We start from the raw sequence: 26,348 nt of genomic DNA on the forward strand, positions 1-26,348 counted from the left end.
TCCCATTGCTGGCTCTGGTGGTCAACAGGTGCATCTGAGGTAGGCTGGCAGGAGGGCAAAGGGCACAGGGCATGGTGGGGAGGTTTGGCCTGGATGTGGCATCCCTCATTTCTGCTCATGTTCCACTGACACAGTCTGGCCCATGGCCCTCCTGCAAGGGCTGCTGGGAAACATGGTTAGGCTGGAAATCAGATGTGAACAACTAGAGGATCTCCACCCCAGGGAAGCTTCAGCCAGCAGCAGGGAGATTCCACACCTAGGAATATTTATCCAAAAGCAGTTAAAACATTTGCACAGAAGACTTGCCACAAAACGTTTACAACGGCCTCATACGTGAGATCCCCGCACCGGAGCCCGCCCGACGTCCATCTGCAGGAGGAGGAAGGATCGAGCAGGCTTTCTCGCACCGTGGAATACTACTCAGCGCTCAACAGGCAGGAAGGGCTGAGGCCCCCGGAAGCACGGGCCAACCTCAGAGACGTCACACAGAGTGAAAGAAACCAGAAGCGAACGAGGACGTTCGAATGATGCCATCGTACGGAAATCTAGGACAGGAGAAACCACTTCCAAGTGAGGGAAAGCAGATTGCAGCTGTCTGCGGCCAAGGTGGGGCAGGGCTGCAGAGGGCGGGAGGGGCCCTCCAGGAGGCTGGAGATGTGTCACGTCTTCTCGGGGAGCCAACAGGGGGCCATGCGTGGATGCATTTGTCCAAAGTCACCAAGCGGCACGCTCGAGATGGATGGTACCGTAGGCAAATACTGCCCAGTGAGGTTGATTGACCAAGAAAAATCTGGGGAGCTCTGCATGAGCTACCCTGCCCCATGGGTAACTGTGTCCGTGTTTTCCGCCCCACCCCATGGGAAGCTCCCCAGTGAACCTTCTCTGCCCCCTGCCAGTGCCGCACCCCACGTACTGCAGGTTGCTCAGCATCCTCCTGGAAAGAGATGCGATTTAAAGTCTCCTAGAAGTAAAGCCCCTCAAAGTCACCAGAGCTGGTGGCATCCCAGAGCCTGTACACCTCCCGGGCAGCTGTGAAATGATGTAGGGCGGGGGCTTGCCGCCAGCTGGCCCACACCCGTGCCTTGAGCCAGCTGTGCCCACCGAGTCTCCAGTGCTGGCCAAGGGCACCTCCGAGACACACACACTGGTGCCCCCAAGCCCCCTGGCTTCGGACTGCCGTTCCTCCCCAAGGTCCTCCTGACCTTTAATCCTGGGTCCTGTGTCATCCCCCGGACAGCAGGCCTTGCAGGTCCCATGACTGCTCACCTCATCCCTGACCTCTTTGTAGAGACAGCCAGCTTTCAGCTATGGGATACGTCCTGCCCTTCAGGCAGAAATTCAGAGTCACAGGTGGCCTAAAACATGTCTTACCTGGACTGAAGAAAAATTCATGGGACCAGTTAGATGGGTCTGAAATCAAAACTGGGATCCGTGGTGATGAGCAGAAGATCCGGGATACACGGGGATCACCTCACTGTGCCTGCCCATCTCCCCTTCACAGGACAAAGGACTTCCTGGCTCCATCTTGCTCCATCTCGCCAGTGCTTCTAGCAGGAGTCACCATGTCTCTTGTGACAGCTCCCCTTGGCCGGAGATGGTTGGGCCAAGGACAGGGGGGACCTGCCCCACATGGGCCAGTCATATAGCACTGACACCTGGTCAGCATCACAGGTTTAAGAGCCAGCTCCAAGCCATGTATGGACAGTGGACTCTCCCTGGGTTTTCTCTGGACTAGAAATGAGTGTGAGGCTCAGTCCCTCTTCACCAAACACAGCTTCTGGGCACAGGTCAGGATGGAATGGTGGCCAGTTGCCCTGCTGAGAGAGGAGGGCAGGGGTCCTTCTGGAGAGACCCCGGGGAGAGCCATGGAGGTGTGTGTGGTGGTCCCCTTGCCTGTGGTCCGGTCATATGCTTCTCTGCCTTTCTCTTGCTTCCTGTGGCTTTACTTTATGTAGCCAGAGAGATTTCAAGATGACAAGTTCACGGTGGCTGCTCGGGGCCCCTGCAGAGGGAAACAGTCAGGAGCCAGTCAAGGATACCCCTCATCCCAGAAGGGAGAAAGGGGCTCACATCCCAAGAAGATGAGGCCATGAGCACAGGAGAGAGGTCAGCAAACAGGCGTCCCCTGGCAAAGACCCAGCTCCCCTCATCCCACTCCCCTCTTTGCTCCATCCTTCCCTCTGTGTTGCTCTGCAAGGACATCTGTCAGCAGATTTAAGGCCCACCTGGGTAACCCAAGACCAGCTCCTCCTCTCAAGACCCTTAAATTCATCGCGTATTTTTTAGAAGATTTTATTTATTCGTGAGAGACACAGAGAAAGGCAGAGACACACACACAGGCAGAGGAAGAAGCAGGCTCCCACAGGCGAGCCCGATGTGGGACTCGATCCCGGGACTGCAGGATCACCACCTGAGCCGAAAGCAGAGGCTCAACCACTGAGCCACCCAGGCGTCCCACCCCAGGCATCTCTTTAATTGCATATTTTTGCCTACAAGGTAGTAGCCACCCCTTCCTCAAATAAAGTCACAGCCACACTTTCCAGGGATTAGGATGTGTCATATCTTTTGGGGGCCACCTTTGAACCTACAACACAGCCTTAGCGCGTTTGAGTCGGGTAAGACCTCAGAGGGGCTTCCGCCAACCCCCTCCCCATTTACCAATTGGAAACAAAAGCGCTAAAGAAGTCATTTCTACGGGAGATTACTATGCAGGTACACGAGACACAGGGTGGGGACAAGCGCCCCGGTTAGCACATCCCCAGAGAGGAAAAGATCGCTCAAAGTACTAAAAACAACAGTAGTGGGAGTGGTGATAATGCGTCAAATATTCACCGAGCGTTTACTTCTCGGCAGCGCTGCACGAGGGCACCGGGGATGCAACCGTGAACACAAGGCATCTTCCAGGCCGAACTTCCCTTCTCGTCAGGGAAACGGTCAAGGAAATATCCCACGCGGTCCATAGCAAAGCGCCAGGAGGGAAAGCCATCAGAGTGGGGGGGACAGGAGGTCAGGAGAGGGAGGTGGTAAGCTCTGAGCTCGGGAGGCCAGGGAAGCCCTCACTGACAAGGGGTCCTTACTGAGTAAACCTGGAAGGAGAGGAGGGAGGAGCTCGCAGAGACCTGGGGAGAACATTCCAGAGGGAACAGAATGTGCGCAATCCTGAAGCAGATGCGAGCCTGGCGCGCCAGAGGAGAGGCAGCAGCAGGGAGAAGCTAGCGGGTACTGGGCCGCGGACGGAGGGGGCTTTGAGCGCACGAGGTGACGGGGAGGTGGCCGGTGGGGCTGGGTCCAGCGCCAGCAGGATCTGCGCCGGGACTGAATGTACCATGTGCAGGGGTGGAGGTACACGGCCGACCCCAGGGCTTTTGGCCTGAGCAACTGGAAGGAGAATAATCATTTACTCTCTCTTTGATATCCAGCTGTGGACAAAACAGTTAAGGCGCTTGCCTCCTGGACTCTACAGGCCGGGGGAGGGGCGGCGGAGGGGGTGAAGCCCTTGAAAAAAAAAGGAATAAAAAAATTGCATGTAAATTATAATAAGTGCTTATCAAGTAAGTGGGGAAAATCCATTCCATAAAAATATTAGCTCTTGGTGGTCAGGAACACATTCTATCCCCGGCTGTGTCCCCGGCATCCCGAAAGCGCCTCGCTCTATGGCATTTGGTGGTCAATAGTATTTGCTGAAAAATAACTGAGAAAGGACAGGGGAGGCCACAGTCAGTGAGCATACACGTGTGTCAGGGGCTGTGCGCGGGGCTTGCGTGCGGCGTCTCAGGCGATCTCCACAACAGCCTTTGAGGACAGTACTGGCGGCATCCACATTTTAATGATCAGAAAATGGAGTCCCAACAAGACTAAAATTTTACTTGAGGTCAGCTGAACAGCAAATGATACAGATGGAATTTAAATCTGGCAGCCTGGCTTCAAGGACCCTGTTTTAACAATCACATGATTCTGCCCCAGTTAGCCTTCCATCCAGCCATCTGTCCACTCAACCATCCTTTCAGCCATCCATCCATCCAACCATCCACCCACCTACCCAACCATCCATCCACACAGCTACCCACCCACTCACCCACCAACCCATCCATCCACCCACCTACCCAACCATCCATCCACACAGCTACCCACCCACTCACCCACCAACCCATCCATCCACCCACCTACCCAACCATCCATCCACACAGCTACCCACCCACTCACCCACCAACCCATCCATCCACCCACCTACCCAACCATCCATCCACACAGCTACCCACCCACTCACCCACCAACCCATCCATCCACCCACCTACCCAACCATCCATCCACACAGCTACCCACCCACTCACCCACCAACCCATCCATCCACCCACCTACCCAGCCATCCAGCCACCTACCCATCCAGCCATCCACCCACTCACCCAGCAACCCAGCCTGCCAGCAAGCCACCTAGATACCCACTCAACCATCCATCCACATAGCTACCCACCATCCACCCACCATCCCAACCATACATCCACCCAGTTACCCATCCATTCATCCATCCACCCATCCACCCACCTACCCACCTACCCACCCATCCACCCACCTACCCACCTACACACCCATCCACCCATCCATCCCTCCATTCATACATCCAACCAGCTACCCACCCATCCAACCATCTACCCACCCAGAAACCCACTTAACCACCCTTCCACACAGCTACCTACCACCCAACCAGCTATCTACCCATCTACACACACACACACACACACACACACTGATCCATCCACCCAACCATCCATTCACATAGCCATCCATCCATCCATCCATCCATCCATCCATCCACCTATCTACTGAGCCATTCAATCAAGCATCTACTCAACCATCCATCTATCATCTATCTAAGCACTCATTGAGCACCAGCTGTGTGCCAGGCCCTGGAGATACGATAATGAACAAACCACACATGCTCCTCATGTTCTTGGAAATTCCGGCCTATAGGAGGAGACCAACATGAAAGTTGAACCTAGGAGGATTAGTGGTGTGAGCCAAGGAGTATAAACAGAGACACATCTGTTGGTCGTGGAATTGGCTCCACCTGGAATGAGCTGTCATTGCACATGGAAGCCAGAGCTCGGCCTGGAGTGGCTGAGAATGTGCTCACAAGTCCTGCCGTGACAGGGCTGACCCAGGAGCAAAATTGTGAAATCATGCAGCTTGTCCATAAACCTCTCTCTCTGTTTGGAAACTTCCAGCACCCACACCAGGGGTTCTCACGCTATCCTCTGAATGCCAGAGCCTCCCACTCAGGCTTCCTGAGCTCCAGAATTCTCTCTCCCTCCTAGCTAACTTTTCCCCTGCTCCAGGACCTCATGTCCTGCAAGTCCTGACCCCCCAATCCTGTTACATACTAATGATGATCCCCCATCAGAGTAGCAGAAGGTTAAGACATGGGAAACAGACCCTGGTCTTCAGAAGATCGTGAAGGAAATGTACCGAATGGTGGCATTTCTGGCACTGTACCGTACCGGATAGCCTGTCTTTGACCATTAAACCCCCATTACTCCTGCTTTAGGAATTAGCCTCTTGATTTCCTCTGGGGATCTGTCCCTTCTCTCCTCTCACTCCACGAGATTCAAGTGTGGTTGACACAACCCCCAATTTCAGGAGTGAACACAGGAGCCGGGCCCAGACAACCCAAGTCACAGTGATTGGTTCAGAGATGTCATATGACCAGGCCTATAAGAGTCACCCCTAGGGTGTTGCTGGAAAAGTGGAAAACAAACCATGTTCTTCATCTTAACATGACCACACTGGTACATGTAAGTCCAGAGTTGCCAGAGGCTGGTACATGGAGAAAATGAAACCAACCTAGAGCAAAGCAGAACCAAGGGAAGGGCAAAGGACAGACTGCCACATTATCCAAGTGCCTGGATCCAGCTGTGCCTGAACTCCTGGGTTGGGGGAACTTGTATTATGAGTCACAAAGTCTCGTGTTTTTATTACTTAAATGTGAAGTGAGTCTCTGCCACTGAAAACTGAAAGAATCTTGGCTACCATGATATGGGTGGACTCAAAGAACCACACATAAGGTCAACCCCAGAAGAACACCAGGCACAGATTGGAGTCCTGACATCACGTCCCCCGAGACAGTTCTATGGCTCCATCTTCCCCTCTCCCAGGCAGATGTGGAGACGCCGCTTCAGGTAGCTGCGTGGCCCTGAGCAGACACTCTCCCACTCTTCAGCTACATTGTCTCGTCCATATAAGGTGGAAGGCCGTAGCAAAGGTGCTGCCCGGTGCCCCTGGGGGGGCTTAGTGGGCCGATGCCGGGAGGGTGTGCAGAGCTCGGGTGTGAAGCAGGGGCCCGTCCCCCACAGTGACTGAGCTGTCCTCTCCCTAGGCTTCTCAGCGACCCTGGGGTCCTTCCTTTCCTCTGTGAAGCCACAAGCCTCTCATCGTATTTATTTAAGTGAATGAAATGAGGTGACAAACTGCACACAGATCAGCATCCTCTCCCAGCACCAAGGAGAGAAACACGACAGGGAAGGATAAAACCAGTGTTAACAGGGAATTATTTCTGGGAGATGGGATTTCAGACAATCTTAATTTCATTCTTTGTGCCTCTTTTGTTTAGCATTTTACCAGTTTTCTATCGTGAAGTCATATCCCTTTTCTAATCTGACCAAAAACAAATTTTATTTTAAAGGAGAGAAAGAATTAAAAACAGAAATGGGGCAGCCCCAGTGGCTCAGTGGTTTAGTGCCCAGGGCCCAGGGCCTGATCCTGGAGACCTAGGATCAAGTCCCATGTCAGGCTCCCTGCATGGAGCCTGCTTCTCCCTCTGCCAGTGTCTCTGCCTCTCTCTCTCTCTCTCTCTCTCTCTCTCTCTCTGTCTGTGTGTGTGTGTGTGTCTCAAATAAATAAATAAATAAATAAAATCTTAAAAAAAAAAAAAAAAGCAGAAATGACCCGACATGGAGGCTGGCAGGAGGCAGGGAAAGAGGTGGAGGGGATGTTCCTCGTGGGGGACTCTAAAACGTTGGCCTTCTCTCTGTCTTTTGGAATTTCAGTCCATGGTACCTTAAAATGGATATGCACATGGGGTTTACTTGCCAGGACTCTAAAGAAGCTGCCAAACCCCGGAGCAGCCCAAGAGACAGAAATAGACGAGGTGCCCCAACTGAGATTATCAGAGTTTCCCAGTGATAAGGGCTCCTGATGTGGAAGGAAACGTGTTATGTAAATGCACATCACAGAAGCCGAGTGGGCCGCTCCAAGGCTGTCCACACCAGACATCGCTCGCTGATCACCACTCTCCTCCCACTGAGCCCAGGGAAACCTGCGTGCTGCTCCTGGGATGCCACCCCAGTGGGCTGAGCTGGCAAAGGGGATGAGAGCTAGCTGCCCCACCTGGAGCCTCGAGGAGGGTCCCAGACTTGAGGGGTCTGTGCTCAGCTGGGATGAGGTCGGGAGTCCTGGAGCTGAGAGCAAGTGGACCTGTCCATGGATGAGGGCAGAGTTCTCAGACTGGAGGCTGCCTTGGAATCACTTGGAAAGCTCGTGTACTGATGTGTACACTGTCCCTGATTCTGCAGGACCCAGGTGAGGGGTGGGGACAGTGGGGTGAGGGGACTAAGAACCTGCATTTCTCACAACTTCCCAGGAGATGTAGATGTTGCCGCTCTGGGACCCTGCATTGAGAATGACCAGATTAGAGCAAGAAAAACCCAGAATTCGTCACTGAGGTTGATAAGACGCCAAAGGTTCTCGACATTAACTGCATCCAACCTGACCCCTCTACCTGCAGCCCTGAGATTTTGACCTAGTCGGTTTGGGGTGGGGTCAGTATGGACATTTCCTTGAAACCTCCTCAAGCATCCAAACATGCCACTAGAGCTGAACCCAGTGCTGGAGGCCTTTTCCAAAGTGTCAGATTTCTATTCCCATTACCTCTTCGTGCTTTGAAATGTCCATTTTCCTCTCTATTTATTTATTTGGGGGGACGTGGTAGAACCTAGTTTTAATTGTTCATAGCTATAATTTCAGTGCCAAAGATGGAGCTTGGTGGTTGGCATTTATTAATTACTTATTGAATGACCCATTTCTCTCATGAGTGACCTGGGAGTCCTAATGTGAATCTCATAGGATCTGCTGGATCTTGGGGGGATCTGCTATGGTCACAGCCAACAAGTCTGAAGGAGGAGTGCAATCTTGAAAATCTTGAAAATCTAGAGTATGGTGTGTGCTCCAAGAACAAGGTGGATAAACCAGCCATATCGAAACCCTAGTTATAACAAATGTGATGAAAGAGGAAGGAAAAGAGGGAGAGAGGGAGGGAGGGATGACTTTGATTCTGAAGCCAGAGTACTTAGAAAACCAGGCCAAAGGGAGCCCTGCCTCCGAGTAGAGTCAGAGCTCCAGGAGCCAGAGCCCCTGGTCCAAGAACGGCGCCTGCACAGGAGGCCCCCCAGGACATCACTCCTGGACTGAGGGAAATGAGTGGGGGCTTTGGGCAGCACCGTGGGAAGCTGACACCTGAAATCACCATGTATGGCCTGTGGGGTTGCTGGGCTTCTTGTGATATTTTTTTTTTTTTTTTTTTTTTGCATACCCCAGGGATCCAGATGGCTGAGGTTACTGGGTGAGTGGCTCTGGGCCCAGAAAGATGCTGCTGTGCTTCTTCATTCTTGCCCCGTAGACTGTGCTACCCCAGATCCAAGGAGGCCAAGATCCTCCTCGGGGAAGCATGTCCAGGCCTGGGGATGGGGCTGCAGGAGGAGCAGGTTGGTGAGTTCTACAGACCAGCCCCAAGGCCACACAGGATTGCAGGGCTACTTTTAAAAAGATACCAAGCTTTGCATAAGGGCCTTGGCATGGCAGGCTCCTCCTCCTGTGGGGCATCGCAGCAGGCGCGGGGCGGCGGGGGGGTGGGGGGGCTGGGGAGGGGGAGATGGGGACTGCTCCATCCCAATCAGTTTCTGGGATTGAGTCGTCTTTCTCTAAATAAGTAAATTAGCTCTAATACCCTTATTTGCTATCAACCTTATAAACCTAACGCAAACCAGATGGGCCTGGCTTCCCGAGCCCCCCACGCTGCACGGCCCAGCCTCTTCTGATCTGCCCTTGGCTGACTGGCTTCCTTAGCCTCTGCACCCCCTCCTCATCCCTACATAAACAGCCCCTCCAAAAGGAGAGCATGTTTGGATTGCTGCCCATGCAAGAGGCTTCCTGGGGTCCTCCCAGATCCTCCTGAAGAGCAAGCTCAGGAGTCCACAGAGATGACTCATTTACAGGGCCAGCCCCAACCACACCTTTGGTTCCCCATCTCATAATTTATTATTTTGCAATAAGAAAGCATGGATGGTCTTTCCTACTTCTCATCAAAAGTGATGTTTTTATTTCTGGAACTTTAGAAAAGACTATTTAAAAAAAAAGAAAAGAAAGAAAGAAAGAAAGAAGAAAGAAAGAAAGAAAGAAAGAAAGAAAGAAAGAAAGAAAGAAAGAAAGAAAGAAAGAAAGAAAGAAAGAAAGAAAGAAAGAAAGAAAGAAAGAAAGAAAGAAAGAAAGAAAGAAAGAAAGAAAGAAAGAAAGAAAGAAAGAAAGAAAGAAAGAAAATGTAACACCACCTATAACCTGTCTACAAGGATGGTTAATGCTCTGGGAACTGAGACTGGGTACAGTCTCTGCCGGTACTCCTGAACTCTGCTGCTGCAGCGTGAAAACAGCCGTAGACAACACGCCGATGAATGGATGGGCTGTGTACCAATAAAACTTTACCAACAAAACAAAACAGAAGCAGGTGCTGGGCCCTGTTCGGCCCGCGTGCCCTACCCCTGTCTGGGGCCTATGCTGTACGACAGAAATAAAGTCTGGGCCTCATATGTAGCTTGACATTCTCTACTAGTCACATTAGAAAAAGTGAAAAGACACAGGTGGAATTGGCATCCACCCTGTACTGTATTTAACCCAATGTATACGAAATATTGTTCTAACATGAAACACAATATTAACAAATTACCAATGAGAAATTTTACTTTTTCCTTTTTTATTTTATTTTTATTTTTTTTGGTACCAAGTCTTCAAAATCCAGACTGTATTTTTACACTGACAGCACATCTCAGGGAGGAGGAGTCACATTCCAGATGCTCAGGTGGCCGCGGTGCTGGGTGGCCTGGGTCTGTGCCCTACTTCACTCCTGCAGCTTGTTTTACAAAGCGGCACTCTCACCCACTGCACACTTGGCTGTGATCAGCTACTTAACCTCTCTGTGTCCTACGTTCCCCATTTGTCCAGTGGAGAGCATCACGTCTATCTCATAATGTTGGTTTAAGAATTAAATTAGGAAATGCTCACAAGTCCTGCCTAGAGCCTGGAAAACAGCAGACACCTAACAAGGTGCAAAGTCTCGGGTTAGCTGTCAGCATGAAGGCACAGCCATGGAAAAGCATTATTCTTGTGTGCTCTGGCATCACCCCCACCACCAATACAGCAGGGGCTATTCGAAGTCAACCATCCAGCCCAGCCTCCCAAAGTAGGGAGAGGCCAGCCTGAGGCCCAGAGAGGTTAAGTAATTTATCCAAAGTCACTCAGCCAGAAAGGCCTAAAAGCCGTTAGTAATAATGGGCACATGAAGCCTTTAAAGTGTCAATTTTTTATTCATCAAAAAATCAATGAGTTTGAAAAGCAATAAATGTGATTTACCACATTAATAGGTTAAACAAGAAAAATCATAATAATCTTAGTAGATGCAGAAAAAGCATTTGACAAAATGCATTATTCATTCATGACCAGAAAGAAACTCTCAGGAAACCAGGAATACAAGGACACTTCCTGATCCTAATCAAAGGCGCTTCAAAACCCTACTGGTGAGAGCCTCAACACTAGAACATGGCAAGGATGTCCTCTCTCAACGCCCCCGTTTACACCCCAGGGCAATCAATTAAGAAAAAGAAATAAAGTGCATGCAGATCAGAAGGGGAAAAGTAAAACTGTCCTTTATTTGCAGGTGACATGATTATCTATTTAGAGAAATCCCAGAGTTCTAGAATAAATAAATGAGCTTAGCAAGGTCATGGGACACAAGGTCAAGATGTATAAAGAACTGACACATACTTCACCCTTTACCCAAAAAATAACTCAAAGTGTATCATTAACACCCACTCGAAGAGTTACAGCGATAAGAGACACTGAACCTGGTTTTATTCCAAGTCTTTTACCCCATAATGTGAAATTAGTGGGACAGTTGATAAATTTTACCCTAAACACCGGTGCATATAGGTATATCGTCCTCTCTGTTTTCAGTGGTGAAAATTTGAATGGCCTAAAGAAAGCTGGAGTAATCCTGAAGCTGAGAGTGTTTCTTTAATTGACTTTGTTCTGTGGTACCAATAACATCTGCGCATATCATCTTTATATCTGAGCCAAGTTGTATGTGGAGAAGTTGCTATAGCTATATTTACAGAAAACAATTTTTACAATTAAAATTCACATTTTAACATAAAAAAGGAATTATTAGCCTAAACATAAGATGCAAAACTATAAAGTTTCTAGGGAAAAAAATATTAAAATCTACATCGCTTTGCATTTGGCAATGTGTTTAGATATGGCACCAAAAAAATCCATAAAAGAACAAAATTAGGGGTGCTTGGGTGGCTTAATCGGTTAAGTGCCTGTCTTCAGCTCAGGTCATGATCTTAGGGTCCTAAAATTGAGCCTTATGTCAGGCTTCCTGCTTGGTGGGGAGCCTGCTTCTCCCTCTCCCTCTGCGCCCCCTCCACTAGTGCACTCTCTCTCTCTCATATTATTAAATAAAATCTTTTTTAAAAAAAAGAACAAAATTAATAAATTGTGCTTTATCAAAATTAAAAACATTTACTTTGTTAATGACACTGTAAAAAGAATGAAAATACAAACAACAGACATGGAAAAAATATTTCCAAATCAGATAGCTGATAAAAATGACTTGTATCCAGAATATATAAAGAACTTAACAATAAGAAAATAAACAGACCAATTAAAAATGAGCAAAAGATTTGAACAGATACTTCATCAAAGAATATATGAAAAAATATCCAACATCTGTTGTCATTAGGGAGATGCAAATTAAAATCACAGTGAGGGGCCCCTGGGTGGCTCAGTCAGTGAAGCATCTGCCTTCGGCTCAGGTCATGATCCCAGGTTCCTGGGATCAAACCCCACATCGGGCTCCCTGCTCAGTGGGGAGTCTGCTCCTCCCTCTCCTCCCCGCTCCTGCTCTCTTTCTCTATCTCTGTCGGTGTCTCTGTCTCTCTTTCTCTTTCTCTCAAATAAATAGTTAAAATCTTTTGAAACACACACACAGTGAGATGTCACTACATGCCTGTTAGAATGGCTAAAATCCAAAAACCTGGTAGGAATTCTCATTCCTTGCTGACACTGCAAAAATGGTAGGGTCACCTTTTAAGGCAGTTTGGCAGTTTCTTATAAAGTTAAACATACGCTCACTATAGTGAACAGGAAAAGTCATGTTTACACAAAATCATTTATGTGAATGTTTAGAGCAGCTTTATTTGCCAAAAACTGGAAACGACCAAGATGTCCTTCATCAGACGAGTAGATGGACAAACGGTAGGACATCCATACAACGGAATACCACTCGGCAGTAAAAAGGATGGGTTTGTCATCACTTCACACTACAGGAATCAGCCAAGTGCATTTTGCTAAGTTCACGAAATCAGATGCAAAGGTGACATCTTATCTAAGGCATTTATATGACAGTCTAGAAAAGGAAAGATTGCAGCATGGACAGCAGAGAAGTGGTTGCAGGGAACTGGGAGCAGAGGAGTAATGCATTAAAAGGGACACGCACGGGAATCCTGAGGGCAGTGGAACTGCCCTTTGTGGCACTGGGTGACGCCAGACTAAAAATGTTCGTGGGAAAACGGGTGACATCTGAATGAAGTCCACAGTTATCTGATGATAATGTACCAGTGTGAATCCCGTCGCTTTGATTGACGATCGACGTTCCAGGGCTGCGAAAGGTGACAGTGCTGGGGGAAACTGAACAGATGCATACGAGAACTCTGTTTTCCCTTCGCAATTACTCCAGAATCAAAGAGCTCCCTTGTGTTTCTAGCCAGGGAGCTTTGTGGGTCACCCCTGTTACTGTCCACACTCTGCGTCCTCTCGTCTGATCTGGTGTGCAGTGCGCTCCCCCAGGTCTCATCCACCTGTCCTCATCCAAATGTGGCAATAGACACAAGAAATGAGACCCCGTTCTTGCCATTTACAGAGGAGGGTCTGGGGTGCCCAAAGATGGCGAGGAGCTCGCCCCATGTCGCAGAGAACGCAAGCACTGGTGCTGCTGGTTCCTGGCTGGTCCTGGCTCCAGCTCCCACCCCCGGGAGGCTCACTAACCATCTGTTTAAATGCAGGGAATGTAGCAGTCATCAGTACTCTTCACTCCACACTTTGGGTCCCCTCCGTCCTGCGGCATGCAGACACGGGGCTGTACTTCCACCCCCTTGTGCATGGATGGGTCATACACTAGTTCTGGCCACTCCATTGTGGGCAAAAATGATGTGCATCATTCCAGGCCAGGACATCCTTCAGGCCCCCATCTCCCTCAGGCAAAGGGGGCTGGCCATGGTCCAGGAGGTGGCTGCTCCATCAGCCGAGGACGCTATGGGACCACAGGGAGGCAAGGACCCTGTCTTGCATGGGGCGCATGGGGGGAGAAGAGAGGCCTGGTTTGCATAAGCCACTGTGAAGCCACCGTGATCTGAGGGTCACTTAGCATTGCAGCAGGACCCACCTGATGGACTTGGTAAGGGCAGGGGATTAGTAGGTGCACAGTCTGAAAAGTAAGGAGAGGCCTTCCAGGTCACTTTGGCCTTAGAAATTGGGTCCTGCTGTCTTGACACCTGCTCTTTTCTTACTACCTGTGTAGCGGGCCCAGAGCCCCCGGGTGACATAGGGGCAGGGAGAGGAGTGTGGACAGCCAACCAGCCGGAATTCCTGTGATCCCGTCAGGACAGAGCTGTGCCTCACCCCAGCCCCCGTTCCTCCAGGCAGTGGCAACGATAAGCACAGCGAGCAAGACAGCATGGGGATTCAACGCATGGCTCACGGTCGACGCCCTACAGCAGCCAGATCAGTGGAAGCAATGGCAGGTCTGCAACATAACAAGAGGCTCCCTGGGCTTATTCTTCACCTGGGACATGAGCCTTCCCGGCCCCCGAGGGGGGCTAACTGGACCCCGTGTGCCATCGCCGCATGGGTCTGTCAGTTAAACACCAGAGCCACAAGGATGGGGCCATCCTGCTGCCTGCTGGTCACCCAGCTGGGCACAGGGGGGCCAGGGTTTCAGAGTCCCCTGCTCCAAACGCCACCTGGCTGGACGCCCTGGGACTTGGCACACATTACCGCAGCTGGGAGGTACAAAGCCAGCTCAGTCCTGTTTTCTCTCCATGAAGTACGATGGCTCCTAAATTCATAAAAGTGACTTATCACCCCCTCACTCTATTAATCCTGACTCCTCCTGAAACCTGCCCGGCTGCACATATCCCATCGACAGAGGTTATGGGTCTCATACACGTGGTCATGGTCCCCTTGCCCCCCGGCCCCAGATGCCAGCAGTGCTGAAGGCACACAGGACCCACCAGCAGGGACGTGAGAAGATAGCATGCAGCTTGCCCAAGCACTGACCAAAAACCAGGTTTTTCCACCAAGGCTTTTACAGGATGTAAGGGTTTGGGGTGAGGCCTCATGGGGCCACTGAGTGGTTGGCTAAGGGGTCGTGTGGAAGTGAGCCAACAGGCCTCGGTGTCCTTGGCTGTGGGGCAAGCAGCAGCCCTCCGTGGGAGGGTTGTCACAAACACAAGCCAGGTCACAGATGCCCCGCTCTCGGAAGCACTCAGGACCCAGCACTGCTCCATACTTGATCAGTGTGGTAAGGATTTCTGCTTAGTCATGAGGCCTGTCATCCCGGGAGCATGACGGCTACACACCCGTGTGTTCGTGCATCTGGCACCATGCTAGGGGCTTCAGGGCTCAGCGGCCTCTTCTCCCACTGAGGGTGAGGATTGTTCTGAGGATCAGGAGTTTGAACAAAGTGCTTGGTGCATGTAGTGGGCTCCTGGCCCCAAAAAATACAAGTCCATGACTTCACCCCCAGAGCCTGGAGATGTGACCTTACCTGAGGAAAGGGTCTTTGAAGATGTGATTAAGTTAAATGTCCTGAGGTGAGAGCATCCTGAAATACTCGGATGGACCCTACATTCAATGTTGAGTCCTTAGAAAGACTGAGGGATGTTGAGACACGAAAGACAGGCCATTCGAAGAGGGAGGCGGAGGTAGAGGGACACCTGCAGCCCCCCACAGCTGGAAAGAGCAGGAAGTTCCCTCCCCTGCAGCCCCCCAAGGAAGCACAGCCCTGCCACTCTTGGATTTCAGACCTCTGCCTTCCTGAACCAGCAAAGAACAGGTTTCTGTGCTGTAAGCGCCCTGGTTTGGTTCCAGTGGACTGCAGGAAGGGCGCACGGCCCAGCTCTGGGCACGTGGCTCACGCTCAAGTGCATCTCGAGCACCCTCCCCGGGGCCCCCCGGTCTGGCAGCAGGGACACAGCAGTGAGCATCGTCAGCGCCATGGGGAAGAACACTGCGCGGGACTACTCCTAGTCATCCCTAGGCCATTTCGCTCCACTGCCCCATGCCCATGTCTAAAACAGAACAAACCTCAACCCCACACCAGGGAATGCCAATTATCCGACAGACTCCGTTTGCCTCCCATCTGGGTCTGTCCTGAGGCCTCTGCATGGTTTGCAATCTGGGTTTCGGGGGATGGGTCTTGGGCTGCTCAGGCACTAGAACAGGGCCTGGTGGTCAGAGAATCCCTTAACCCACAGGGGTGGGGTCCCAGCCAGTAAGCCTGGGTCCCCCTGGTCCACGGAGAACTCAGGCTTCGAGCCTCATTGGCAGGCCTCGATGCGGCTCCTCTGGCCTAGAGGGTCAGGTGACCGAGCCCTCTGAGATCCCAAGGGCTGGAGACCTTCGTTGGCAAGGAGAAAACCAGAGAGGAGGCCACCATCCCTCCCCCCGAAGCCCTGTGGGTGCTCGCACCCCAAGATAGGACTGGGGCCAGGCTGTAGGGGTCAGAGACACCACTTCCCGGGCCTCTGTTTTCTGGTCTTATAGATGGGCTTATTCGGAGCACTTCACATGCAAGTGCCTGCATGCTGGACATTACGACAACATCTGCATTAAATCGTGGCGCCTACAAGGTGGACTCCAGCAATCTGTTTGAATTAGAGACATCCTGATTCCAAACAGAGTCCACTAGCTTTTTACTCCCAGACAAAATCGAGTCCACCCTGTTAGACATGAGCCCTGTGATCACAGGGAGGTGGCTTCGACAGAGGCAGGGCCAGCAGTGGCTGAGCCACCCGCAGGCCACCCGCCACCAAGCCTGGTGGTGGCTTAATCCATCCCACATGGAGCCCTGGTAGGCGCTGACCTTTGCCCATTAACCCCGAGACCCCACTGCCCTGGCTTAGAACTACTGTCTGTGCCCGATAACCCCTCGCGCCATAACCCAGCAGGCCTCGCCCTGGCTGCAGAGATGGGCTGATAACGCACTGCGTTCCGGGGTCAAGTGAGTGGGGCTCGGCTAACAGCCCCACTGCCTGTAAAAAGTAAAGATCCCGTGCCTCAGCCCCTCGAAACAAGGCCACTGCGCTCTGGGCCTCCTTCGCCATGCAAACCTGGAGGGAATCACCCAAGCAGTGCAGGAACTGCTGGCAGAGGGCGGCCAAACTCGCCCCAAAGAGGCTTCTCCTGGGCCTTGTAGCCCTGCTGAGAAGAAGTAGCCATGATGTCTGTCCTGTTCCAATCTTTCAGACAAGTTGTGGATGTAGATTCAAGGGCTGTAAGAGAGAGCCCAGGGGGGCAAGGAATCCCAGAGCTCACCCAGGAGGTGACCTAGGACTGTGGACTTGGCTTCTTGGTGGGGAATGGGCCTGGGTCCAATCCCACCTGCTTTGCACCTGAGCAACCATAGGCAAGTCACTCCCCTGACCTTGGTTTGCTCCTCAGTGAGATGGGGCAAGGGATCTGGGAGGTGGTGCTCCCAGCAGCTTCCAGCACAGCAGCCAACGGGCAGTGACAGCACGGTCAGCAGCATCCCCCACCCTCCCTGGCTTCCATGTTGAGTCACCCCTCAGACCTCCTTCCTAGGAAGGCCGGAGAGTCAAGACATGATGGGTGTCCGGCTAGCCCACACCGGTGTGATCCCTGCAGCGAGTCCTGCTCCCGCACCCTGCCCCAGGTGACACAGAGTCACCTCAGATGTCCTCTGAGCCTCTTCCTCCCAACTCGACCCCATGTGTGGGAAAGTCAGATCTGGACAGGAAAGAGCGGGTCCACCAGGCATGAGACTCAAAGCCCCAAAGTGTCTGTGGATGTCGACAGAGAACCATCCTTGCCAGGACACCAGGCAGGTCCCTGAGACTGGTGCAGACACAAGCAAGGTGTCACCCTGGGCCTGGGTGGGCGGCCAGGGCTCACCCCACGACCGAGGCTGCCCATAGCAGAGTCTTGTCCGAGCCCCAGACATCGGAAGCGCTACACGAACACCTGAGATTGTGCCTCTGGGGACTTCGGGGACCGGCTTTGGGGCCAGGGAGCTGTCAGAGGCTGGGGGAAGTTTGAAGAGAGCCTCCTGGGAGTGCTGTGAGTGGAGCGTTTTGGAAGCAGGAGGACGTGAGGAGTGTGCCCCACTCATCCTGGCTGGAAGCAGAGAACACCTGACCTCTGGAGCAGACCGCGCAGATCATGACATCTCGGGGGGCCCCCCTCTGGTGCCCTCTGGGGCTGGGAACACAAGAGAGAAGTCAGGGGGGCTGTGTTGCAGGCTCTGAGCTGCTGCAGATGCTCAAAATCACACACGGAGCAGGCTCCACCTCCACACTCAACCCACAGGAGGCTGACACCAGAGACTGTTTGACTCGTTCTGATTCCAAGATGGAAGGGAAAGGGCAGCGTGTTTGGGACCCATGGCCCCTGTCTGCACTAAATAGTTCAGGACGTGCTGCTCAGAGTGGGGTCCCCAGACCAGCAGCTGCAGCCTCACCTGGGAGCTTGCTGGAAATGCAGATTCTTGTCCCACCCCTCCCTGACCCCCAACACCGTGAACCGGTGACTCCAGGGGCAGGGCCACTGCTCCTCGATTTAACAGCCCCTGCTAACTGCCGAGAAGCTGTGTCAGAGACCCTGGGAGGTTTAAGGTACCCCGTCCCAAATACCTGGCAGCGGGGACACAGGTGCTGACAGTAGGCCCTGGGCACCAGGCGTGGGGCATGCCTGGAGCCCTGGCTCCCCAGACTGTGTCATGGGCTTGATGCCAACAACCCTCCACGGACCCTCCATGGTTAGACTGAAGGATGGTCTAGCATGATGTGAGGGAGACCTACGCTGCTGTTTACATTATTTATTCCTTACCATCATCATCATCTGCTTGGCTGGGGAGCAGCACCTGCTTGAGTTGAGACAGGTAGACATCACCCACAGGGCAGCTGGGAAGTCTGAGAGAGGAACCCTCTGGGCTGGGACACGTCAGAAGTGGTCCCCCTTGAGAGCAGATGCCATCGGCCAGAGGCCAGCTCCCAGACTGCAGATAACCCAGAGACACCCATCCACCCCCCAGGGATGGAGCTCTCCCACGGAGGTTGTGCAGGTGCCGCCAGCCCACCCGCCTCCCTGGGTCTTGTTCCCCTCTGCCCTGCCTTCAGGGGCCAGCATCAGGTACTGGGAGATGCTCGAGACCCTTGTTGGACCAGTGAGCCGGAGCAAGGGCGCTGGGTCCCCTTGGCCACCCGGCACATCATGAATCGCCCACTCCCTCATCACCTCTTGTCCTCTGTCTGGGACACTGGCCCCTGGGAACTCCACCTGAAAGTGTGGCCCTGCACCCCAACAACTAGCTCCTTATTCTCCAGACTTCTTCAACCGGGCAGCTAGTTGTGTGTTCACCATGACCCATCTCAGCATGATTTGAGATGCACAAAACAGTCTGGACACAGGGAGGTCTGGCGATAATGATGATGACGATCTTGCCCACCGTCCAGTGGCGGGACCAATCCACCAACAGCCATTAGCCTACCAAACAGTATTGCTTTGTTTTATTTAATTACATAGTGCGTCCAAGTGCCCAGAAGAACGGGCAGCTGCGCAGAAAGAACATTCGAATCAACTGCCCCGCCCCGCACAGATGCGCACTGGTGCTTTCTTGGACAACAAAGTCTCCCCAAGAGCTGAGCAGACAGGTCCAGGGCGAGGGGGGCCGGGGAGGGGAGCCGGGGCGCGGGGAGGCCAGCGCAGAGGGCAGCTGCAGCTGGTCTGACTAATGGAGGGGCCCCCCCTTGGACAGGGCTTACAGACATCAGCCCAGATAAACGCATCGTCTGTGCAGGCCATTTTTCCTCTGCTATCTCCTGTTGAGGCCATGCTAACACCCCGTCAGCCCGCCGAGTGATGGATGGCCTTGGGGCGCCGACCCGCCCCACCCCCTCGTGCAGACCTTCTGAAGAGCTTTTCAGAGCCCACCTGCTAGCCTGCCAGAGCGCTTCTCTTTGGGGTGAAGAGGGAGCACCCCAGGCTGCAGCGTCACACACGTGAACCCCTTGCACACACGCGCCCGCACATGCACACTCGCTACCACTTCACACCCACCGACGTGCAAGGTGTGGGCCCCAGCAAGCCCGGCTCTCAGAAACTCATCTGGGATCACACGGCCGGACCTTGAGCCCCTTCCTAACCCTCTGCACGTCTTCATAGGGGTCACACTCAAGCCCCAAGGGGGCCACCATGCCAACAGGACAATTCTGGACGAGGCCAGCTGTCTCCGGGGAAAAACTGGCTGGGGCCTCCAGTCCCCCGAGCCCTCAAAGGCGGTCAGAAGCGGCGGGGCGATGGCGAAGCCCGAGGCCAAGCAGTCCACCTCCAAGCCGTGAACTCCCTGTGAAGGAACAGAAAGAGCCACACATGCTCCTGCTTGGGAATGGATGTGCGAGTCACGCGGCTGTGCCGGATAAGCAGCGGGCTGGCCGGCGGGCCCGACCCCTCCTCGGACACATCCAGGCCCGTCGCCCACCCCGCCCCTCAGCCCCAGCCGTCTCCGGGGAAATGACAAACACCGGATAGAACCGATGGGACCCCGGAGGCCGGATGCCCACCACTGGGGACTGTTTATGTTTGAGTCCGTCCTGGAAGAAAAATGTGAGAACGCCTTTCCAGAACATGGTGGCCAAGCGAGGTCTGCCCGGGTGCCAGGGAAGCCGCACAATGGGGCAAATGCGTAGCGGAAGGATAGGGCTGGGCACGGCCACCGCCGGACAGGGGACCGGGCAGATTGGGCCCTTCCCTCCGCGCTCTGCCCACACGCTGCACAGAGGCAGCTCGGGTCTGCTCCCCCGCCTGGTACTCCAGGCCTGACCCTGTCCCTGGGCCTACCGAGGCACACGAGCCAAATCCAGGTTGGTTTTGATGGTCTGTAAAAACACTGAGTTTGGGGCAACGGACACTCTACACGCCTGCACACAAGTTCCGCGTGAGAGTTGTCGTAGGGCCTTTCCAGGAGGGGCCCTTTTATTTTATTCCAGCTCAGACACTGTGTCCACTCAGGGGCAGGACGAGAGTCTCCTTGTGGAAGACGGGGAGCTTTCAGCATCAGGCATCAGGAGGCCGATCGTGTGACTTCCCAGGAAGCTCCAAGAGCATCAGAGCCAGACCACGTCACTGTTACTGGCCTCACCTCTTAATAAAGAACCAAATTCCTTGGGGTGTCCACCCAGAAAAAAAAGTCACTGTCCATTAAAACCCTGCCATGTGCAAAGTGCAGTGGGTTAAAAACCCCTGACGCCCAAGGGAAAAGCCAGCAGCTTCTATGAACCAGGGGAAGTCGTCCTGGGCTCTCAGGAGACTGGCATTTGGGGACTGTCGGGCCTGGTGTCCCTAGTAAGAGCTCTGCTTCGCACCGGTGGCGTGGCTGCAGGCAAGGGGCTTGCCCCTCTCGGCCTGGGCGTCCTCGCCTGCAGAGCGGACACGGTCGTGGCACACCCCGCCCCTTGCTTAGGAGTGGCCGAGAAAAGCACATGAGGTGATGCACAGAAAACTCGTGAGTTGGCCCCAGGAGGTAGACGGATGTGTCTGTGCCTACGGGGCACCCCAGCCGACAGAAGTCCCTTCCCTTGGTCACAGAGGCCAAACTCTGCTCCACGACGTCCCCGGTGGGCCAAGCTCCCATCACGAGGGCCTTGTCCTGGTCCCTGTGGCCCAGAGCTGCCCACCCGCCACAGCGGGGCCCAGGAGAGCGGTGCAGGGGCACTGGGAAGACCCACAACCACAGCATCAGACCCGCCGGCCCTCACCCTTGGCAAGGAGGTCTGAGAACAGTCTTTATTTGGGGTGATGACTTCCCTTGCTTTAAAATCAGGGGTGTGATGACACAGAGGAAGGGGAGGTGGGCGCAGGGAAGTAAGCACCGTCTCGGTCACAGCCTGTGAGGTAAGTACTCTTGACTCCATTTCACAGACGGCAACACCGAGGCTCAGAGCCTCCCCACGGTGCTGCCCCGCCCCCGAGGCCTGGGCCCCGGGGCATGTTTTCTCCCACCAACACGTGCGGGCTCACCCAGCAAGCCGTGCAGTGAGCGTGGGGCCTCCAGGGGAGAGACCACCCTGCCAGGGCGGCCTGGGGGCCTTCTCAGGAATGTGCTGCTCAGAGGCCCTCCCACAGGGTCATCTGTCTCACTGCCTCCAGGGATTAAGATAGCAGAGAGGGAACCTCTCCCTGGAGAGCCATGCTGCCCGTCCTCCCCTCCTCCCTGCGCCCACCTCGTCGTTGGCAGTGCCCCGTTGGAGGAAGGCCAGGCAGGGCCAACTCTCCACCGCTGCTCTTGACTCTGGTGAACCCACACTGGCAGGGGATCTGCTGGGCCGCACGGAGCCAGGCACCGCATGGCATCATCAACCAAAGAGGTGGTCACTCCCCCATAAGGACGTGAAAGCACAGAGGCATGAGTCACCTGGCCCAGGTGACTGGGTGGGAGGAGTCCTCCCCACACAGGGAGACGTGTCTCTCTGGCCAGGTTCAGCTGAACTGTAGCTCAACACGACCTCCCGATACATGCTGCCACTGCGCACTTGTGCCAGCCAAATCCAGAGCCACCCTCGGACAGGTTTCAGACTCCAAGAGATCTGGATTCAAAAAGAATACTGTTGCCATGGGGGGAGTTAGACCTGCACCACCCATGTGCAAATCCTGGCTCTGCCCTTCCTGGCAGGCATTGCCTCTCAAGGCCGCCGTCCCCCCAACCTGCAGCCCGGGGAGCACAGTGGCTGCTCCTTCGGGCTGTTGGGAGAAGGAGACAGTGGTTGGCATCACTGTCCTGATTTGTATTCTTCTTTGCATTTGGAATGAGGCCAAAATTTGAAATAATTAAATGCAAGAGAAAAGAGATGGAGGGGACTGTGCAGGGAGAGGCCCAGCATGGACTGTAGCTGCCTGAAGAAGCATCCTGGCCGCTGCCCCGACCGCACCCCCTTCTGCCTACCTGTTCACCGCAGAGCCGCACAAATGTGCCACCAGCAAAAAAAAAAAACACAGTGAAAGTTTTACAGCTTCTTCCTTTTATTTTATTTTATTTTATTTTATTATTTTATTTTATTTTATTTTATTTTATTTTATTTTATTATTTTATTTATTTTTTCAGCTTCTTCCATTTCAAAGCATGGTTCTTGCCCACAGAGAACTGGTCTGGACACAGGAAGCCGGATCAGGGAAGCCCCAAGTTCAGTGATGGCTGGGATGGCACCCCAAGGTGTCTGGTGCCAGAGCCACGCCACCCCCATGAGGACAGGGCACCAGGCCATGTGCTGGGACTGTCAGATGCCAGCCTCCCCAGAGGCAGACCCTGAGACAAGGCTCTGAGAGCCAGCACTGTATTTGGGGGCAACCAGAGGAGCGCCAGCAGGAGAAGGGAGACCCCAAGGGCGAGACTGCCCTGCTAGGTGCCTCACAGAGCAGGAGACCATGTGGGCAAGTGGGCTAGTCCCCTGGACACTTGGGGAGCTGAGCAGAGATCACCCCGCCTGTCCAGGACAGGGAGCCAGCAGGGCTGCCCATGTGGGAAGCCACATGGGGCCACACATCCCACCCCAACATTCCTACCCTAATCTGCATTTCCCTAAGTTTTATGTCATGTGCTTTTTAATAAGAGAGCTAACTATGAATCTGATAAAAGACACAAGAACAGTTTGCCCCGAATTTCTCCCCAGAAGTGTCAGCTCTGCAGTGTCATGGTCCCTCTGCATCTGGACCCAGGTCTTTGCCTCTGGCCACACACCGCTCCCACCCCCTTGGACACCTGCAGCCCATCGGGTGACACGTCATTATATATTTGAACAACTACTGGTGTCCATCAGCAGCCTGAGGCCATCACTGCCTGGCTCCGATAACCCAGTCCTGACAAGGCCCCCTTGAGATAGAAATTCCTCACTTCTTGGTGGTCAGGGCTGGAGTGACCCCAACGGGAGCTTGCCTTCATTTTGGCACATTCAAATTAATACTAAACCGTTGCCCGTGGAAAGGCAGTACCCCCAACACAGCAGGCGTGGAGACCTGGGCTCTCCTCCTACACCCTGGGAACCTTGGGATGCTCCAGGGCTGCAAGCTGGACCCCCTGATGCCCAACCATCCAAGTCACCTGCCTGTCCACCCCTGCCTTTGACCTCATGATACACACAGTCACAGGGCAAAGTGCCAGTCAAGGATGTGTGTCCTTGCTTCTTTCTTTCACACATGGTTTTTTTCTTGCTGCCTATCAAATGTCTGACCTTCTCCCATCAAAACTCACCCTCAAAAATAATGTCTTCCCCATCACCCACACCCCATATGAGTCAGGGGGTCAGAGGGTGATTGCTTTGGGGGCAAAGGGTCACACTGGGGGCTTGGATACTGCCAGCGCATGTGTGGCAACTTCTACTCCAGCTGAGTGCATGCCCACGTCGTGTCCCAGCAGTTGCGCTCCTGGGTACACGCCCAGCACGAACGCCTCCATATGGTCACTAAGTTCCACATGCAAGAAGGCCCATCGTAGCCCTATTGGGAACAGCAGAGAACAGGCAACCACCAAACACTTACTGCCAGGACCGTGAGAAGGATCAACCCACGGGTTGTGCTCATGACGTGAATACTTCAGGGCAGCAAGAACGAGGCTCAGGGCCACCCCAGAGAATCCCAGCTAGCTCCATGGCTGGGTCTGGGATGCCACTTGTACATGTGCCCCCAACACAAACCAGGGTCCTCCCCCAGACGAGGTTGAGAGCCACCTCCTGGAACGGTATCTTGGGAACAGAGACTAGACCTGAAACCCTGCCGGGGTCAGCCATGCTGTGTGACCTTGGGCAATTGCCTCAAATTCTCTGCACACCTTCCTTTCCACCTCTGAGAGCTGGAGGTAGTGATACAGGCCACAGACATAAGCAAAATAGCACAAAATCTTGTACATGTGATAAAATAATACAGCAAGGATACTAATTGGGAGCTGTGGTGCATAGGCAGGGATTCGATGCCTTGTTGTGTTTGGAGCCCTTAGAACGTCACCTGGTGTCAAGCTAGATGCCTCAATGCGACTGTGATTTTTCCTAGGCAGTGTGCGGGGTAGTAGAAAGATTGTAGGCTTGGAGACTGGGGCACCTGTGGGCTCAGCCACTTACTGTGTGTCTTTAAGAGAATCACTTAACCTCTCTGACCCCAGTTCCCCATCCATAAAATGGGTTGTTTTGGGGACACAGACAAGAAAGCGCAGCTTTCTAAAAGGTACAGCATGGATTCTTGGGTGGTAAGGGAAAGTAATTTTAGGTGGTCAATGGGCAAAGCTTTTATTTTAATGGTAAATAGATTTCTTTTAATGCTCATTAGGAAAAAAATGCAGAATTAAATATCAAATTTATCACTTTTCAGAACTATTACTGATACTGGGGTTCCTTTTCTATAGCTAAATGTCTTCTATAGAGAGCCCATTTAAAGAAAAATATTCGTAAAATAGTGCCCAGGGAACAAAGACACGGCACCCAGGTGGAGTTCGGCTGGCACGCTGCCCACAGTCCCCCTGCCACCTGAGCCCCCACTGAGCCCGCCTGTCCCTGCTTCTCAGCCTGGACCAGGGGACGGTGCCCGCCCGGTGCGGGGAAGCCCCGTCGGGGGAAGCCGTTCAGGCGGGTGTCCTGAGGACGCAGGCACTAGCGTGTGGTCTGTGCGGTTCCTCCGAGAGCCCCCGCTGGGGCTTGTGCAGGATCCTGCACAGTTACCAGAAACCTTCACTAACCCTTTGGCCTGTCTCCCTTCCCCACAGCCTCGTCCGGGCTCTGTGTGGACAACAAGTGACCACGAGCGTCCTGATTTCCGACCACATAAAACAGAAGTCCCAAACTCAGCGTGTCGGCCGGGCTGTGCTCCTTCTGGACACTGTAAGAAGAATCTGTTCTGTCTTTTTCTGCATCTGGAGGTGCCTTCATCCCTGGGTTTATGACCTCTGCCTCCATCTTCAAAGTGGGCAGGGACGCAGCCTCAACCCCCTCCCTCTTCCTTCTTTCAAGGGCCCTGTGGTGATGCTGTGCTTGCTCAGATGACCCAAGACAATCTCCCTGTTTTAAAATTTGTAACCCAATTGCACCTGCCACGTCCCTTCTGCTATGTAAGGTCACATACTGGCAGGTTCCAGGGATTCAAACGGAGATGTCCTTTGGGGCCATTATTCTGACAACCATAGACGTCTGGGACGACCCTCCCCACCCCGCACTCGGCTACCTCCACCCAGATCCTTGCCTCAGGCTCTGCCTCTGGAGGACTCAAACCCACCAGATGCACGCTGCCCCTCGGCCCTTGCAGCTTCCTTGTCCTGTCCTATAGGGAACCCATGTGGGTTGTCTGTGTGGCACCTGACCTCATGCTGCCGCCATGCCCACCTGCATCCTAGCGCACCCCCATCAGCCGGTGTTCCCGGTGGCCCTGGAGTTTCCCCTCTGGAAGAGCAAGTTTTGTCTCCAAGTTGATCCTGACGGCCTATTCACCTTACAGGAAAGACCCCAAATGAGGCAACATTGGCTGCTTTCCCTGAACCTCCCAGCGCCCCTCTGCCTACTGTAGCTGGGATCCCCAGGCTGCCAGGGTGCCTGAGACTGAGCGGACACCCTGCTCAGCTGAGGTGACCAGGCCACAGGACAGCGGGGCCTCTCTTGGTAGAGGGAAGATTTTTTCCTACACTCCTGGGCCTGGGAGTTGAATCTGGCTGCCCCAGTACAAAACCCAGCTCTTCCACTCCCTAGCTGGGTGACACTGGGCCA

General features: G+C 53.5%; 1 long non-coding RNA gene across 2 annotated transcripts in view; it reads left to right on the forward strand.

Annotated features, from left to right (window-relative positions):
* LOC106558853 overlaps positions 1-25,730 on the forward strand; it is an 81,747-nt gene extending 56,017 nt beyond the window's left edge. The window contains exons 4-5 of one of the 2 annotated variants that reach the window (XR_005359977.1): positions 8,587-8,611; positions 25,358-25,730. This is a non-coding gene — a long non-coding RNA (uncharacterized LOC106558853). Of the gene's footprint in view, positions 1-8,586; positions 8,810-25,357 lie in introns of those variants that run through there. The other variant, XR_005359978.1, reaches the window with a different exon arrangement.
* The last annotated feature ends 618 nt before the right edge of the window (positions 25,731-26,348 follow it).

Source organism: Canis lupus, chromosome 5 (assembly GCF_011100685.1).
Source record: "Canis lupus familiaris isolate Mischka breed German Shepherd chromosome 5, alternate assembly UU_Cfam_GSD_1.0, whole genome shotgun sequence".
NCBI classification, from domain to species: domain Eukaryota; kingdom Metazoa; phylum Chordata; class Mammalia; order Carnivora; family Canidae; genus Canis; species Canis lupus.